The sequence below is a fragment of the Anopheles stephensi genome, chromosome 2, assembly GCF_013141755.1.
Source record: "Anopheles stephensi strain Indian chromosome 2, UCI_ANSTEP_V1.0, whole genome shotgun sequence".
NCBI lineage: Eukaryota > Metazoa > Arthropoda > Insecta > Diptera > Culicidae > Anopheles > Anopheles stephensi.
In genome coordinates, this window is record NC_050202.1 from 89,818,607 (window position 1) to 89,838,612 (window position 20,006).

The following is a 20,006-nucleotide window of genomic DNA, read 5'->3' on the forward strand; positions in this document are numbered from 1 at the left end:
ACCATCGCCGGTACCTCAAAACTGCTCATCCACGTTGCACATTGTGGTGATGCAATTATCATTCTCGTTATGTTACATAATGAATACGACACACATACACACACCCACCTGCAGTCTGTTCCGTGTGGATGCTTAAGATGAAAGATTGGACTCTTAAGACCGTACCGGGTAGCCAGTTCGTACCGGCTTGAGCTGGTGCTACGATAGCAACCTGTGTCGGTTGCCTGGTTTCTGGATGCTCGACTCCTTGCCCCGCAACGCATCGCCTTCACCGCTAAACTTTCCTACCCAAGCCGGAACCCCTATCCGGAGTGTGTATTTAGCAAAGCATGTGAAAATTGTTTCAACGAACCCGTGCTCATATCTGTGCATCAATCGGCAACCAAACAACCACACCAAGCTCACTTAACGGAGCAGCATTTCGCAGTAAAAACGGAATAATGGATTAAAGCAGTCTTGCCAGCAAGGCAAACGGACACTGGAGCTTTGTACAATAAATAAGGGATGGTTTAAAGTTTCGGGGTGCGTGAAAGCAGGTGTTGCAAATTGATCACATGTTTAAAAGAACTTTAATTATTCAATAGAACATGAACGATTGAATTGTTATCCCTCTTTTTTTTCAAAATTTAACATATTTCCCAAGGAATGCTAATTTGTGTCACACAGATATGTATACCCTCGATGGCCGAATATTGATTCTAGCATTTAAAAAACAACCCTCGTATTCATCTCGTAACCAATTCCATACCCTTGTTTGTTATCGTTTGCTCAATTCCTGTCCCCGACGCCCATTTTCCACCATGTCAGCCCACTGGAATTATGCTGCACAATTATGCACAACCACGAAATGCTGATCCATTTATTGATTTTGCCGGGTTTAGCACCGAAACCGATTAGCATTCCCCAGGGGTTGACATTGCCGGGTGGCGAATGGAGCCTAATTTACGATTCCCTTTTCCGTGCGTCACACAGCACGCCCAAAGCGTGCACTTTAATGCGTGCGAGCTCAATCATTACCGAAAGTGTGTCGCTCGTAATATTAGCATCAAAAACGATCAAACGATTCCACCACCAACGATCGACGAAATCGGATAATCCCGCCGCTAGCGTACGTGAAGCACCAGGCGTCTCCATCGTGCGGTTCGCAATACGTTCGCAATATCCGGCAAGCATTTCATCGCTTCGAAGTCTGCCATTGGAAGATGGTTTCAGTGCCGAGGTTCCATTTCTCTTCCCCTGCATCACTTTCTCAGCACATGGGAGAAGAAAAAAAAGAAATATCGATTCGAACGTCACGCCAAGACGCCCGCAGTGAAAGGTGCATCGGCGAAGGATTGTCTAATGAATGTTTCTCCCACTTGACGCGTCGTGTTTTCCCAACTACCCCCGGAGCTGGTGGTGGAAACTGTCGATAGACGTTTGTTAATGACACAGACGCTCGCACACTGACGATGGCGACGATGATGATTGTGCCACCTAGGCGAAACGTCAAGGTCTGCGAGCTTAAAGCACTGTCGAATAATAATGAATAATTTATGCTCATACTACGCTAGCCGGGGTTGCGCATTAGAAAGCACCGTGCGCATCCACCAGACCGTGCCGGTCCCGTCCGTCACCGGGAGCTTCGAATGAGCTAAACCGACCCGTATGCATGCACACACCGACCGACCGACCGACCGACGCCGATCGAACGGGTGATGATTGAACGCTTCCGTGCCGGCTTCCCAGCTGCCGTGTCAGCCGAGGTGGTGCCGAAGAAGCACAAACATACTTGAGACTCACTTAACATACGCCCTCTGACCCTTTTCTGCGGTGTGCTCGCAGCATCCAGCATTCAGGTTGCATTGCAACTGCAGCCGTCTGCACACGTTCCACCGTGAATGCTCGTGGCTGCCGTAAGCCACCGTGAGTAAATAGGGGGCGATAAATCGAACTTCTAATGTCTGCACGAGTGGTTTCCCTTTCTGCTTCCCGTGTCTCGTTCCTCAACCTCCACAGGATCCACCAACCTGGCTATGGTGACGGTGGATAAAAGATTCATCGTTAGATGAATGTTACCGGGCGTGCCACGTTGCTCTTATCGCACGGGAAGCACCATCTCGCCGTCTTTCAAACGCCATCGTCTTTTCAAACGAACCACACCGCACACACACACATACACCGGGGTCATAGGGAAACATTAAATCTACATTTCTTAGCGGTAGCCTTTATCTACCGCTCGACGTCTTATTTTGCACCGCAGGCTAAGATGAAGCTTTTTCTCCCATTATAAGACGCAGCACCGATATGAATAGGCTTGGCGAAAGGTAAAGGCCTCGTCGCACATACACACTGCGGTGGTTAACCCTCGAGGGAAGTGTGCACGCCTGCCGGTACGACATCCGTGCGCCAGGATCGATTTGTAATCAACGGCAAATGAACCGGAAGCCGATGGTGGTGGTGAGGGTAACATGAAAGGGCTGCGAGCAGCAACCGAACGTATGTCACTTCTCCGCTTGACATATGAGCGCCCGGGACCTCGAGCTTCGTTCATCTCGGCTTCACCGTCAAAACCATTATGAAATATCATTATGCACATTTTTCAAGCTCGTGCGCGCAATTCCCGAGAATCTTTCCCTCAACCTTTCACCGCTCGTACCTACATAGTACCTCAGCTACTTGTGAATTCTTTGAAAAGTTCCACGAACTATTATATCTTATAGCTGGCGGTAACATACAAAATCCATCCAAAAACCGCCGTGACACATGCATTGTTAATTAGGTCAAATACCGCAAAAGAGGCGCCCGCACCCTTTGTGCATACATGAAGAGCAAAATGGAGGTTAGAGTTGAAACGCAAACACCCCAACTGTGGGAAAACTGTTGGAAAGAGATTGTTAAATGCAAATCGATTCACTGATTGCTTTTCAATTGCATTGCAGTGCAACAATTTTGTGTGGGGTCGCTGGCAGCAGTTCCGTACAGTTCGTGACACCATTTTCACGTGATCGAAGCGCTTTGAACTGCCTGTGCCGTCAAAAATGCGATCGATCGAAACCATCCCACCCACCGTCAAGGTTAGCGAACTGACGAATGGAGCTTGAGCGACTGAGAGAGAGAAAGGGAGATAGAGTAAGGCACACTGGACCATTTTTCAAAAGCAATACCCGTCGTCCCTTTTGCGTGCTGGGAAGCATCAATTGAAAGCATTAATAATTCATCATAACTTCCGAAGTGCCACCGCGTGCTCCACAGCTCCATTATAATCTCAGGCACGTGTCAATGCGGTTGTTGCTCAATCCCCTGAGCTGCTGAGGGATGAGTTTCCATCGCACGGTAATGTGGCGGGTGTATCACTTTTCAAACAGCTCCAATGACACACACACACACAAAAACACCTTCATTTTTTTTCCTCCCCCTTCTGCCATCAAACGGCATGAAAAATACATACCCACCAATTGATTGACAGTTCAAACCACTACCGATGACAGATCGGTGTCATGTAGTGGCAACAGTCGCCCACTGTCGCACCGGCATCGGGCCCGTCGTTTGACAGCTAGATTTGTGCGCTTTTCCCCGAGATGGCAGTGAGAGAGGGAGAGACAGAAAAAAAAGAACCCCGTACCGTGCACACCATGAAAACGACAAACATTAATTTAGTTTGCAGTTTATCGACTGATCACGACACACAACCATTACATTATTCAGCAGGAGGCAACAAGCAAAAAAAAAACTCGGAAAACAGGAAAAACTTTCAATCATCCACAACAAAGTAAGTTTTGCTGCATTTTGATGCAGTAGGAAAACCCGACGAAGAACAGGAAAAACAGCTCGTGTTGCAAGTTTTCTGGCAGTTTTTTTCCACGCTCCCGTTGTACAATGTATGGCAAAGTTGCGACAGGCGTTTCGATAAGAAAACGCGAAGACCAATAGTTTCGGGTTCCTCGTCGCTAAACTGCAGCTAAGTAAGCATCAAAATTTGATTACGCTCATGTGAGGTTTTTGAGCGCGCGTATGTTTGGATCTGTGTATGGGACGGATACTTTATCCAGCACGAGTCTTTCGAGTCTTTCCAATGCGCCTGGACAGACCTGGAGGATGCAGTTCGGTTCGGCTATTTGCTTACGTGACACTCTGTTCCAAACGCTTTTCCCGAGTTGGCTGATCGATTGGATCGAACTTTCACGGTGTGATAAGCTGCAGGCAGGCAAGTTTCAGGACCAATCGGGCTAAAGTTTTCAGCAGCGCTAAGGATTAGATCAGCTGCAGATAGCTAGTAGCAGTGGTGAAAGAAAATTCGTACTCGATTGACATTCGACACACTCTCACACTTCTCACACAACTTCATGGAAAGAGAGTATGAACTATAGCTATCGGAATTATAGATGTACTTGCAAAAGAAAATTTCCTTCACACAAACAGTACTTAAAGTTCTATTAAATTCACTTTATTTCCTAGTATGACCACCAATCCCATATCGTTGGCTAAATCCTCCATTAAACCACATTTTGAGGATGCGTACGGCCACGCAATATCTCCGGGATCGGGCTTTGCACCACAATTTCCCGAATTAAATTACCGTTCTGTGCCGCCGGGCCGATACCGGGCCAGAAACGTGCTCAGCAACTCTTATCAGCAAATCCTTCATCGCCCGAAAGCATGTCACCCGACGCCGGACGCACCGGAAGACCGGTCAGTCGCATCCGGATCCGTCAGCGGACTGTGACTCCCGGCCGACGGACTGTGTATGATCACGTGAGCTTTCGGCAGCGCCGATTTTGATGCTAAATAATATCATTCCACTACCGTACTTATTTATTCATTAGCTTCTGTAGATTTTTCCCCATTTTATTATTCATAGGATCTCATGTGGCAAATGCGTTGGGCCGGTTTTGATTTCTTCCGGTCTGGCCGGATCGCGCCATTGAGCCGACCGGCATACGGAACTACGGGGCTTAGCCGGCTCTAATTCATTTGTTGGATAATTTCGAGGGATTCAGCCTCGTTTTGGGCCATTGTTTTGGCTGTCGTTTCTTCAAATCTTTCCTTTCGGTGCGTGCGTGTGTGTGTGTTTCAATGCAGCACCCGGCTAGTGCTGTTGCTCCGGAGCGAGAGCTTCGTCGGAGCTTCATTATGGTGAATGTTTGAAATCCCGTCGTGATTGAGTGAAGCGCCAACCGACCTCTTTCTGGTCGTGCTACTTCTTTGCGACCGAAATATCGTACTTTAAGCTGTCTGACAATCCGAAGGCGGACACGGATTTGCTAAGCCATCCGAAACAGCGTGGAAAAACGGAAGAGGCCCGACCGACCGACCGACCGGTAAGACAGGTTAGCTTCAAGCGAATGAAGTTGTTGCTGATGAAAGTCCTTCCGTGCCAAGCGTCAGCGCCGTCCGAAATGGACGGACGGCTCGGTAGACTCGAGTTTATGCCGCATAAGCTACGTCCGGGAGAAATTATAGTGTTGCGAGAGTGAGCTTCCTCCAACATTCCATGCTTACCCTCACGAGGTGAGCCCGCGCTAAAAGCCCCTTAATCTCTGGGGAATGTGGGCCTACGGGCCTGGGACTGCGGACACGAGCACACCCCTACAAGCTGAAGGTTTTTTTTCCCTGTTGCCTTCTATTTCGTCTGTGTTTTCAGTGCTTCAACCTTCAGCCGAACATGTTACTCGTCTTTTTTTTTTTCTTTCGCTGGTCTTCCGGAACGAAATGAGAAAAGTTCGCTTAACGCTTTAAGCAACAACTAGGCCAATCCGCTGATGGTTTTCTTCTCTTTGCTATCCTCGCTTTTGTTTTGTTTGCTCTCCCTTCGTTTCGTAATTTTCAGCTCAAAAATAAGATTAAATTAGTCTTAACCGATTATGGGTTTGGGCATAATGGGTTCATATAATAATTAAACTTTAAGACTGTGTCTGTGTTTTCTGTGTAAAAAGTTGTTTAAAGTGATCCATCAGTCGTCGCTGTTTGAGTATTTTTAGAACAAAAATCTCCTAATTTTTGTAACAAATTTTTTTTAAAAGATGGTCATATCCTGTACCAGCCCAGCCGATTCAAAACCAACTCGCCTCTCAGATCTATCTGAGAGTTAATCTAGGCTCACAAGCTAGCCCATAAATACGAGAGTGCATGACCAGGTACAGCAGCAACTCCCCCGAGTTCCAGTTTATGAGTGAACCAACCGGCCTTATGAGCCAACTCACAATTTTAGACGAAACGGACTCGCTCAGCTCACCCATATGAGCTACTTGGCTCATCAGTAGTCCCAATGAATCATGAAAAGTCATTACAATGTTCTATCGTCAAGAATCTGATAGCAGTATCATTGTAGAAGAGCTTTCATAATGAGGACTTCATTGATTTAAACTATAACAATGCAAATATTTCAACAACCAACTTCCAAATCCGCGTTGAAACTTCACAAAAGCAGGGCCACTGTATCTCTTTGCAATGCATACATCCCCGATATCCTTATCGTGTCCGAATCGCATCTCAATTGCACCGACGATCTTCTGCTGGCCTTTATCAACATAACTCAATAGGGATGTTTCCAAATCAAACAAATACCATTTTAATTAAGCACACCGGCGAAACCACTTTCGAATGGTGCGCGTCCGATTCACCAAGCAACAACAGCGAAATCAGATCACCGGATCAGGTTCCTGTTCCAATTTCCTGCACGCCGCCGCTCGTGTCCACCCAACCCATCACACCACATGTGTGCCAGCTCGCACACACAATCACCTGATATTAACCCACTCAGGGCTTGCCGGGAAACGGTGATGGTAAGCTCCCACGGCGAACCGTATTTCAAATGTAATTATCAAGATGAAGGCTTTAATTGCACCCGGTGCAACACGAGTTCATAGTAGGCTTTACCCCATCCACATCCCCTAAACTACACCCCACCCGCTCGCCCCAAAACGGTAAGGTCAGCATTACAACACGCCCACCCGTATGCACCCACTCCAATGGCGATTGGTTAAATCTCGTCGGCACGGTACATGCACGAACGCCGAACAAGCATGTAGTGCTGAGTGAAAATCGCAATTTCCTATCCTCAAAATCCTCGCGCACTTCAGCAGACGCTTCCAGCGAGCCGGCACTTGCCCGGAATTCTAACATCCGAAAAATCGAACCAATCGACCGAACAACCGGCTAACCAACCGTACAAACACGCTCTGCCGCTGTTGCTGCTGCTGCTGCTGCTGCACTCGAGCACGATTCCGTATTCCGGCGGTCAAGTTGTTGCATTCGAGCTGCATACTAATGGGGAAGCGAGCGTACCCGCTGTGCTGCCCTCCCACCTCGTGCAGGCTTAGCATATTTCGGAGCACAAATGCAGCAAACCCCCAGCGGAAAAAAACGGGGGAAAAAATAAAGGAACTAACCGCTCTCCCAAACCGAGTTTGCCTATTTTAACGCACAAAAAATGCACACCGGAACAGTTGGGTTGAATTGAATCGATTTTAGAATACGCGCGTATGTGTGTGTGTGATTGTGCTTGTTGTGATTTCAACTGCAGTTGATTAAGGATCGCTCGGTGGGAAGCGTTCGCGGCGAAACAGATTTACGCACACTTGATAACTTTGTGTACAAATCGAATAGAAGGGCCCGTTTTACAGTGCACTTGCACTTGATGCAACACCGGAAAGGTCAATGCGATGTATTGATTTGGCAACAAAATTATGTTGCATCCGCGGAAGTCGGTACTAGAGTTGGAATTGAATTGCGTTAGGAGCTTCTACTCTGCGAGTTGGTTGGGATTTTATTACTTTACCTCACCAATTTGAAAAAAACAATCTTTCCCTATTTTGGAAGACACTGCTCTCATTTTAATATCTTTTATTCATGTAATTTAAAAAAAATCTTTTAGCAATCGAGCAATATTGAAAATTCTTTAACCACTCTCTTTAACTTGCTAAAATAATATTCCTATTGCGTGTCAATTATTTACACCAATGAATTATACAATCAAACACTTTCCATTTCCATTTCCGAAGCACTCCTGCGTCCTGTAACTATCTCAGCTTTCAGGAAGTGCTCCATTAACAGTACTTATTCCGCTCAATTACCCACCTTAGCAAACGGCCAGCCACCACCAAGCAAGCAGGCAGGCACGGCAGCAAACATCCTGCGCCGGCTGTATCTATCGATTATCCTCGATAGAAGTAACGAAACACTTTTCTCCCGCTCACCCAGTGCACAGTTTTCAATGCTTTTCCGCCGATAAATCTTTCCCCCTTAGCTCTGCTACCTACCGGGAAATTCGAACCACGGTCAAATCGAAACAGAAGCCACATTTTCAATTAAAAACGCAAACTTCCACTGCATAATTACGGCTCTAATAGACAACACGGCGTAACAGCGTGGTATGTAGTTAAGATGTTATTCGCTCTCTCTCTCTCTCTCTCTATCTCCTTGCTTTTTTGCACTGCTCCAAACGAGTGTAAATTAATGTATCAATTTCTCCCTAGAGAACACGGTGCCTCGGTGGTGCACAATCTCCCAGCATCGTACCGGATGCACTCCGAGTGGAAAATGTAATGTAACAATAGCTTCCCAATTATCTATTCGGAGGGAAAACTCTGCATGGAGTTCTTGTTTTTCTGCACCTTTTTTTCCTTCCGCTCTTTTTTGTGCTTTTGTTTGCATCAACGCTCTCACAGTTCGGTCGGTTTCGCACCAGGTCTCGCATGGAAAGCCCCCAAAACACGCTTCCCTTTACACCGGACTGCTGACCACGCAACACACACTCACACCAAGAGTGTTGCTTCCGGATGCTCGCACCATAAGGGAGCTAAATGTGTGTGTCTGTGTGTCTGAGTATGAGTTGCACTTGGTTGAACTTTGAAGTGTGCTTGAACGTTTGTGGTTACTCGGTAACCAGAAGCGAGTTTCGACACACTCCCGAACGGCATTAGAAATTGCTCGGTGTCGTATGGTGATCGGAGAAGTTCGGCAACACACAAGCCCCGGCCTGTTATTGCCGTGGAACTTGTACAGAAATTGAGAAAGTATGGCACTGCATTTTTCGGCCACACCACACCACCCAATCGCTCCACTCCGAGCCGATTACACACCACTTTTCACTGAACGAGCACAACGAAAAGGGGGTAGCACGGTACAGTTTTCCACTGGTCGAGTGGTAGCAACATAAAATTATGCCACACATGGCCAACCATCTGTGTGTTGGTGTTTGTGTGTGTGTGTGTGTGTGACTGCACGTGCGTCTTTCGGAATGTAGTGCAAACATACAGGAGAAAGTTATTTTAGTTGCAAATATATTCAACACATAGTCCACATTCGTTCCGGGCGCGTTTAGCTGAAGCCAAATTGCATAAAAAGGAACCGCCTGGACAGCTTGGTGCACGCTACAGCACCATCATGCCCAATCCACGGGACGGCACACGAAGGCAGGATTTCCGCTTGGGAAAATTCGAATTTGCGTGTCAGCAAAATTTTGCAACACTGTTTGTGAGTATGTGTGTGTGTGAGAGAAAGCTTGTGTCGGCACTAAATTATGAGCTCAAAATCATGCCCCTCTTTTCCCTCTCTCTCTCTCTGGTGAAAAGCAAGGGAAAAACGAAAAAACGCACATGGGAAAACCCATCACACACGAAGGATTTTAACCACCGGTGTGAAAGTGGGACACGATTTTATGAAAAACGAGCTCGTTACCTCTGTATTATCAGCGACTGAAAAGCGGTTGACCTGATGAGGAAGAGTTGTGGCGCTTGTGGGTTAGTTAAGCGTGTGCGAACCGACAACTAAAACGAGCAGCATCGGCAGCTGGGATGAAGTGTGCCCAACCCCTTCGAACCAGTGGTTTGCAGCATGTTTTTCTCCCCGGTTGTAGAAAACTTAATTGCAATACTCCAAGGAATGCGCAAGTGGAGGCTAAAACAAATTAGAACCGCTCATAACCGCACGGCACTTCAATGGTGGCACAAAGTTCAGGTTCAGGTGCCACTTAACACACTGGTCGGCACTGGCGAATGGAACACATTATGAAACAGGTTGAGGGAGAATCGCGCTCTTCAAAACGATCGTATCAGGTGAAACCATTATCGGGTGTGCACGAATATCAAAACGCTTTAGCTGGCAGCACACCCGCCAAACCCATCAATCAATCCATCAATCAGTCAACCGATCAATCAATGCTCTCTCGCACAACTGTTACCGCGGCATTAATGCAAGACTCCACTTGCTACCTGCGCAACGAGCGGTGCAGATGATTTCGATTGCGTATTTTCTTACACCACTCCTGTCAGGTCGATTCCCGCTCGGGGGAAGGATACTTAATCACCAGCAACACTTTACGTGTAATGAGTTGTGCAAGCATGTGAGGTGTATCGATTTACACGTTTGAACGTTGCATTAGTGTGTGGAGCAATTCAATACGACTTTTGAATAGTTAACAGGGAAACACATAAGGAAAACGATAACTTTAACGTCTGATTACTTCAAACGTTTAAACAACAGAGGATTCAAACAAGTACTGGGCGCCTCCATCAACGCAGCGTACAATCATAAAGTACTAGGCGCCTCCATCGTTCGGAAGAAAGCAAAAACTCTAATGAATATTTCATGTACACACTAATGAAACAGAAATGACGGAAGAATGCCAAATTTGAAGTGCGCCTTATTTTTGTCCTTCTTGTCTCTGTCTGGCCGAAGAAAATAAAATCCCAGATTATGGAAGCCCGTGGAACCCACAGAAAAGGAATATGATTATCTTTGCCATACGTGCGCTCTCCGCTTCAACATACACAACTCTTCTACGCTAATGAGCTGTCGTTTGCTCATTGCTAACAAGCCTGCATCAATTCCAAATACCACAAACTCCCATCGTTCCTTCTGACTTCCCAGACAAACCGGTAGCAAAACATCAACGATTGTCCATTATAAAATATTCCTTTTCTATTTACAAATCTTGCCCATTCTTTGCATTTACCATGAAAAATCTGCTCGCCGTTCTCCCGCTACCGCAAAACTCACTGCAATATATTCCAAATAGCAATACCTTCTTAATGCTTTCCATCCCGCCGTCCCCCGATAAGACGCGAACCGGTGCGAAATCACTTATTCAAATATTTTCTACCATTACTCACCCCACCATCGCGGGTTCGCTAGCGCGGGCAAAGAACGCAACAACCAAAATAAGAGAGAAAAAAACCATTTGAATAACAATCTCACCCACACCGGTGTGCGGCACAAAATGCCGGATCCGTTTCAACTCGCATTTCACACACCGAAACCTCTCATTTGCCGCCCATTATCCGTCCGCAATGGCGACAAGTAGGTCGAGTATCGGCTGCGGTCTCTCTTATTCAAAACGGGCATCATTATCATCATCTTATGATTGGAATCATCAGCATCGTCAGCGTCGTGGATGTTTTGTTGGGAGGAAAATGCTCGCACCGACCATACCTATCCGGCGTGGATAGATAGCAGAAGCGAGACCCCGGTGGGTGGTGTCCCGACGAGGGAAAACAGCAATGAATCGAAATCCTGCAAAATCAACTCAGATTTCCGGTGACGGTGGCTGTGTCCCTTGGCTGCAGTTAACACAATTTGATCGATTGCGGGGGAAGGTGGCAAAAGCAAAATTCGATAAATCCGGCCAATCAACGGTTCGGCGCATTGGTGATACGCCGAGAAGGAGGGGGTTGCGGACTCGAAACGAACTGAAAGAAGCATGTTTTTACTACGAAGCGGGGCTCAGTTCTGCTCCAAATATTGAGCCGTAATGGTTTTATCCGTTTATAGAGGACTATGGTGTCATCGAGGAGTATGATTGGATCTAAGGTTTTGAAGAATTTCATACTTATGTGAGCAACGTCATATGAACTTTGAAGAAGACCACTCCAGGGGACTCCAAAGTTTATTTAATTATGACTCTTCGTTTTCTTCATCAATCTTCCTCACAGTTACTGGCAACAATTAATCAGAGATTCGCCAATTTATCAATCGAAAAACTCCCACCGAAAACTGACACAAAGCGGAAACTCCAAACCCAAATTAACAGCAGATAACACCTTCCAGATAATTTTAACCTACATTTAAGCTCACGCCTACCGATCGATATCAATAGCCCCGAGGGGACCCTGTTCAAGGGTCAATTAAATTTAATTACACCAGTTCCGTTGAAACTTCTCGCTTTTCTTGTGCTTCTTTTGCCGTGTCATATTTCCGGCAAACAAGATAAATTTATTCCCACCGTCAGGCTTGCAACACCTGCCAAACAAACTCCACTGGTCGCCCGGTCCGCTTCCACTGACCACTGATTGATTGGGTTTGGCTTTGATGAGCTGCAAATTAATTAGGAGAAATTACACCGGTAAACATTGGTTATCGATTTCCGGACTACATTTCGGCTGCACACCTGGCCAAACCTTCATCGTCCGGCTTGACTCATCAAGCGACTGGATCGTTCGGGGCTGGGTTGAATGTTTACGAATTTCGTTTCACCTTCCAACGCCGGAGAAACGCAAACTTCGAACCGATTGATTCGAACCGGTTTGCTGTTGGACTGGATTTAAGAGACAGGAAACACAAACTTCGCAGTGCAAACATGATCGAACCTCAAATTTGAGTGTTGAAACGATGCTTAACATCCTTTTCGACTTCAATCGGGCTGAGGGACTGGGAAAAAATGGTAACTGATTTATCGAAAATGTACACAGCATCTTGATGGGGAAACTATCCTTACATTTGAATTCAATAAAGGCACCACCCATTTGCCAAACAGATTTGACCACATCGAAACGGGCAGGTGGATCTACTGTTAACCCCAAAAACACCACCATACGAGTCAGTTAGTGCGTCTACCGAACCGTAAATGAGACGAAATGAAATAAGACGATACGGTTTGCCAAATCCATAGCTGACTCGTGCTCGTCTCACAAGACGAGAGAGTGTTGCTCCCTGCTGTGCAGCATGCGAAGCCAATGGAGCCAAACCAGCATGCCAACGATGCCGAACACACGTTCGGTGACTTCATTTCATTGCTAACAGCTCCATTCGCTTTCAACTACCCATCGCCTTGTGGCTCACTCGCCCAGGGTACAGCCACGTCTCGTGCCCGGTCGGTGAAGCAACGACGAAACAACCCATAAAAAAATAAAGTTATGCTCTTCTGCTGCTCCTGAATATTGATCATGCCCTTTTACTTCGAGTGTCTTGCACGGGCTCGGATGCTCATCGCGAACGCTGTGCAAGTCACACCTTGGTGGTTTAGCACTTAGTCATCAAAAACGATGAATGACCGGGATCGTCGGTCGGCCACGTGCAAACCAAAGTGGAAGCTAATGCGCTTTTCTTCACTCGTTTGCCAAGCTCGTCACGAAAGCTCATCAATTGATGAGGAATCAAAATCCCACAGCCCCGCAAGCCACACGAGCGATGTGCGGTGTAAAACATAAAACGCCCGCACACATATTCCCCGTGGCGGGTTTCCCCTTACGTTGAAGGCACACACCGCGCTAAAGCTAAAGTGAAAAGTTACGTGCACATTTTGGCGCAGTAAAGGTCGTGCAGAAAACCGCACAGCATTCGTGATCGCGATAGTTGGCTAGGATTAAAGACTGACTCCTTCAAGAATAGACCTTCCCAACACGAAACAAAACATCGGATTCGGGTAAGTTCAATGCAGTGTGTAAAGCGCAATCTTGCGGGACTTGAAAAATAACATTCCTGTTCGGACGCAATGGCACAAAACCAACCAAATGTCCGGACGATCGATTTCACGTTCTATCGAGTTTTTCCAATCAAGCTTCAAGCTTGCCGTCGTGAATAGCAATGTAGATGACGGCATGGCTTCAGCGACCATTTAGTAGCTTCCACTGATTGACTGAATACTTTGCGTGTGACAAAGAAGGTTTAGGTTTCACAGATTGAATTCGTGGATCTTTAGATGGAAAGAAGATGATAGAGTCCTTTTGGTGTCGTTTCACTCAGAAAAATGTTGGAGAATTAATTGAACCGCTTTATTACTCAAAAACACTTGAAGTTCTATTGGCTTCCTTTGCAGAGTTCGTCAATGACTTCAGTTAGTTTCATGCTGACAAGCACATACGGAGCACTCTTAACCGCATACAACAAAACGACCTAAGTGCGCTTCTTCTCGCGAGCAGCTCAAAGGCCTAATGTGCTTCGGCAGTCAGCCTACAACACCGCACCGGGATACTGTGGTTCAAGTCTCATCTGAATCGCACTTTGAGCAAGGGCTTGAGTTTGACGTGACGGTAAAAATGATTGTAGTAAGCAATTTATTGACAGTTATATTGCCTAGCGGATCGCTTACGGTCACAAAGACGGAAAGAAAAGGAAAGTGAGAAAGCTCCATCCAAACTTCAGCAAATGTGTCGCTGTACTTTGCTTTTACGCAGAAGTGGTACAAGATATTTCCTTTACATCATTCCATTTGCGCGAAGAAATTGTCAATTTCTTACCCAATTATTCGGCTGAAACCTGCACAACGTCACACGTAATACATTCGCGACGACATCCATCGGGAATTCTTGGTCTGAAAACGACACATACATTTTTAAAGCCCAAAAACGATCCCACCTCGGTTGCGTTCGGCGTTTTGATAAAAGGAAACCCAAAACCTACAGACAACACACTTTCGAACCCATCATCAACACGCCAACAACAGACTGCTTTTCCCACAGGCGGCCGAAGGGGTTTTTCGCCTGTACCCCATTGGGGGTCTATACACACACACAAACACACCCAATCCCTTAATGTCGGAGACAAATGGAAAGAAACGCAACTTCGAAACGGTCTGATTCTCACACAGATTTTACGTTGCTCCCGCGGGGATGAAAACACAGACAAGACAGTAAAACAAACTGACAACGACCAGAAATAGAGGAGACGGTAAGAAAACACAACAAACACACACACACACACACTTTAACGAGAGTGCGCAAGGACAACGACTAAGTCTCCTGAGGATCGAAGCTTGTACCATGAAAAATTCAAGCTGTGTCTTTTATTTCATCCGTTCTTTTTTCTTTCGTACTTCCTTCTCTTCGGCCAAACACATGGTCCAGGGTCTAAATATCGAAATGGGCTCGGTAAGAGACAATTGTTTTCCACACACTTTTCCCATTATGAGCTCCCGTTTTCTTCTTCACACTCTCTCTCTCTCTCTGGTTTTTCCCATAGCTTGCCAAGGTACGGAAAAGTTTTTTACCGTCGGAACAAATGGATAGGAGTATGCCAAGTCAAGCTGTGGTCCCGTCGAGTCCGTTTCGCTTTGGTGTCCACGCGAGCTGGGCGTCACACATGGAAAGAAGCTTTAGTTTTAATAGATTTCTACAAAAGTCCACAAAACTCATAGAAGTAAGTTTCATGCGCAATCTCTCCAATGTAGTTCATTCTTCAGCTCTTTTACTCCACTCAGTTCTACACGATATCAGTAGCGAGAAAAGCCCATCTGTGAAACTGTTTTCCACCCGGGTTTTTTTTTTTCAACGTAGACCCTGAAAGAAATTTTCCCAAAATTTTAAAAACAACACTACAAGCCTGCGTGCCTGCCGTTTGCGAAAAGAAGTGCCAAGTAGCAAAACTATATGACCTGTGACGATCGAGAACAACTGCCAACAGCGCAACCAGATGTGCTGCCCACGCCAAGCCGGGAAAGCTTGTTTTCTTTTTCCTGGTATATCGCACCCCACCCAGTGTCCCACGGGTACGGACCACCGCCAAGAGAACAACTGATTCCGACAACCCAATCGTACAACCGATCTGTGGGCGAACGAGCCACCGAACCCGATTGGGAAGATATTTACCGTCCCAGCGCATATCGTACACACTCAGGCACCGAGATAGAAGAAAAAAAAGGTCCGCAACAACATCGGCAGCAGGAAAACTTGTCGCAACCAGAAACAATCATAGCGACAAAATGGCTACCTACCCTTCCCAAAAGCGAGACCCAGCCTCCCTGAGCAGCCTCAGTCCACAGAAAGGACACCCGCCTCAGCAAATCCGGTACCCACTCACGTACGGATAAACATTTATCCATAAGCAATAGCGTTTGGCCACTCGCGTCGATACTTGATCCGTATCGGAATACCCGATTGTCGGTGTCAAAAGGCGCTCTTATCAGAAATCCTGTTTTAGCACTTCGGTACGTCACGCTTTGGCTCCTGCTCTGGCTTCTCTCTCTCTCTCTCTCTCGTAAGACAACACGATAAAGAATCTAATTGAAATAAATAAACACGGCACCCGGCGTCTCCTGCCTGCACTTTCGCCCACCTGCCTGCCTGCATGTGGAACCCCACTCTTTGCAATAAAAGTGTCATCTCTCGATTGTTGCCGTTCCCCAGGCCACATCACCAGGCCGCCATTAGTGAAGCCATGTTTTATTGTTTTTTTGCTCTGCTTTTCTCTCCCAACTTGTTATTATTATTATAGTCAGCCGCGACTTCCAACACCGCTACGGAGTCGGTTAAAAGCGCCAGCTCAAAAAACGGCCACTGGCCCGGCGAGAAAGTGGATCTGAAATTCAATTTAAAACAAACATATCAATTTCCAACCCGCGTATCCTAAGCGAAGGTCCTTCCGTTTTGGTCCTGGCCACGGGTCGGATTCGGCTGTTTGGAAGTTTAATGCGGTTTTCCCTTTTTTTCTCACCCCGTACTCTCAAACGCTTTTGAATCGCGATCTTCTTTCCTCTTACCCGTCGTTCCACCGCCTGGCGCTGGTGACGACGGGTTTATGTTTTACCGTAAACAGCCTCCATTTCCTGCTTTTCCTGCACTGGTGGAAAAGTGAAGCGACCCCAGCACCAGACAGGCTGGGGAAAAGCCGAAGGTAAACTGGTGGCTGTTTTTCCCTTTACTGCTCCGTGCTTTTCCTTCGCCACATTCGAAGGTCGGAATCGGAAAGCGTGTCCTTTACATTTTCCCGCACACGTCTCACATGTCCTCGGATGGCGGTAGCTCGAGAGAGTCTCGGTTCGTTCTTTTTCCTTCCTTTCCTTCACAACACACCGGCCAAGTGTGTTCGTTTAACATTCGCCTTCTTGAGATAATCCCCTGCCGACAGCGTTTCGAACTGTGGGGCCGTTTTTTTTTAACTGCCGCTCCGATACGAACTCGCTCGCTGAATGTGACGCGCCGGAAAAATGACCCTTCGGGGGGTAGTCTCGGTAGGCAATAAATCAAGCTTTTCACGCTTTAAGCTCTTGCTGTCGTGCTCCCGTTTTACCACTTTTCCTCTTGTTATTGGTGTGTGTGTGTATGTGTGTGTCACTGTGTGATGTTTGTAATGGAAGCGAATTAAGTTTAATTGTGTAATTAATGATGAGTTAATAAAATTTTACTTTAAAGCTACCATTGCCTTTCTCTCAATAAAAAAATATCGTTTACACTCCATACCGCCCTCAGTGAAACCCGCTCTTGCGCTAAACGGTTATGGTGAAACACATAATTGCTTTTAGCCCCGCTCAACGATATTTCCCCTAGTTTTCCGCTTGTATAGTGCAAAGAAAAGCGTATGGAACAAGTTTTACTTAAAATATTCCAACATTAAAGTGAGCGAGGCGAAATATGCTCTGACCTAGGTCTAACCTAAACACCGATTAATGGTTAAACTCACACACACACGGACAAACATGCCACCACACTCGAATAACTCCTTGACCCGAATCAAACCTCGTCAAGGACGGTTTTTCCGACCCACGCATCCAAACTTTCGCTTCGTGAAAAAACGTTTAAAGCCAAATCTAATGCTCTTTACAGTCGAAAGCCTTCGCTCTGCGAAATAGAAATTGAAACACACACGACGCGAGGCTGAGGAAAGCGTGGGGTGAAGGAAGGGAAGGAACTTTTTCAAGAGCGTTGTGGTAACTTTTACGAATTGGATTCTATTTTTTTCTGTTTGTATGTGTTTGGTTTTTGTTTTCGCAACAACCGCACAAATCTCGCCGTTACAAACATTCCCGGTACATAAATCCCGACCATTCGGCTCCGCAAAAAGGTGATTCCAGTGAGTTTGTTTAGGGTACAGACTGTTTATGTGTGTGTTTGTGTTTATGAGACTGTAAGGCTTTTTTTTCGTGGGGTCGGTTTCATCAAAATGTCTAGGAGTCTGCAAAAGATGTGGGTCAACTTTCGCAGCAAACACCGGCGTACGTAAAGGTGTCGTACGTAAGGAAAATGTAGATTATAATTTCCTTTTTTCTCCGGTCCCGGTTGTAGGGCAGTTTTTGTACAACGCTCCCGTAAAATAAATTAGGTTGGAAAGATTGCCGGCAGCGGGTATCACAACAAAACAAAGTGGAAGCAAAGCAAGTAAAACAATTATTCATCCGCTTTCAGCTAGATTTCAGGTGTAGGCTACGTTTAAAATTTAAATATTACCATGATACCCGGACGGTAGTGGAGCTTATACTGGTGCACGTGTACTACCGAGCAGCTGGGACTAGCAGGTGGCTCATTATTTTTAATTCGTTTCGCCAACATAACCGTTGGGAAAGAAGTTTGCGTTATGTACTGAGAAGCATTTGTAAAACCTTTACGAAGCTAGAGCTGTTAACCGTTTGTGAAGCAATCCTTCACTCAACAAAGTGACTCAAGTTTATGGCAAAGATCTGTCAAAAATTCAAAAATTGCTTAAGGATAAAATTATATCCAGAATCAGCTGAAAGTTCATTTAATTTCGGGGAAATAGTCTTTTAATCAATTAAAACTGTTGATTAGACAAAATTCTTTCTTTAGCCCATCGGAAACATTATCTATCCTAGATCAATCGATACCTTAGGTACGCTATTGTAGTACTCAAATTTAGTTTTTGGAGTCTTTGAACACAAGATCTAAAACTTTAGCTTGAGCAAAGTTTTACCTGTGAGAGCTCCTATTCGCCAAATGTCAAAAATGCATACTAAAAAAACAGCTTGTCATGTACTCCAACAACTACAAAGCTAATTTTTTCAGAGATATCGTCGATCATATCTTTACAATGAAGCACCTAAAAATATCAAAACAACCAGCCCAAACACACAGACGAAAATGCGCCTTGCATCAAATATTAAGCATTCCGGCTTCCATAAATCAAATCTTCCGGACGCACTCATCAAAAACGTCTTCAAAATACTTTACAATTCCCGGAAGGTTTGTAATTCCCTACCGAACACGAGACTGCACAAAGTTTCCTGCTTTTCTTTACCTTCGATGTAAAACAAAAGATCAAACCGCCTAGCTGAAGGTCAGCAACAAAAACTGTCCCCACCGAAACGGGTAAGAAGATTCCCCCACGCCCAAGACAAACAACTTCATCTTTTAGCACCACTTTTGTTGTGGTGGCTGTGCATTGTTTTGTGTGCCTGACAGCATGCTAAAGTTCCGTCGTACCGCAAGCCGTTTCCCAACGCCTGCAAAAAAGGGGGAAAAGTAAACCACAAACACAGCAAATTGCTGTTTAATCCACCATCATCAAGCGCCGCTAATGGAACGGATCAGCCACGGGTGTTACGGTGCAGCCAGCGAACCGCAAAGTCATTTGCTACTTATCAATCGACAGCTACCGTCCGTCCGATGACAACGTCCGCTGAACGCTCAGCGAAACCGTCAGCCGCTGTGGAGTGTAAACGCCCAGCTCTAATTACAGACCATCATCTAATCCCGTCCAGGGGTGTTTGTGGTGGTGATGGTGGCGAGAACAACGACCCCGCGTTACGCTTTTCCGATCACGGATGTAACCGCCCTTCGATGCGAACCCGCGTTTAATTAGGTAAGCAAAACTGGCAAACCCGACACATTTAAAGCCTCTTGATGGGGAACGGGGGAAGTTGGGAGGCTGGCTGGCTTTCTTCGGTCCCGGTAGAGGACCCTGAGGTGGTGAGAAGTATCGCCTCCCGACCCAAGAAAGCCCACCGCCGAAAGGACACCGTTCCGGGAAAACGTTCATGCTGAGCTGGCTGCCGGTAACAAAAGGAGTGATTATGACTTCACCAGAGATACCACTACCCGGGAACGTGCACGTTGGACCGCGGTACGCTTGGGAAACAAAAG

General features: G+C 46.2%; 1 protein-coding gene across 5 annotated transcripts in view; it reads right to left on the reverse strand.

Moving 5' to 3' along the window:
- LOC118505235 overlaps nt 1-20,006 on the reverse strand; it is a 184,599-nt gene that overhangs the window by 162,066 nt on the left and 2,527 nt on the right. The gene's annotated exons all lie outside the window — the stretch shown is intronic.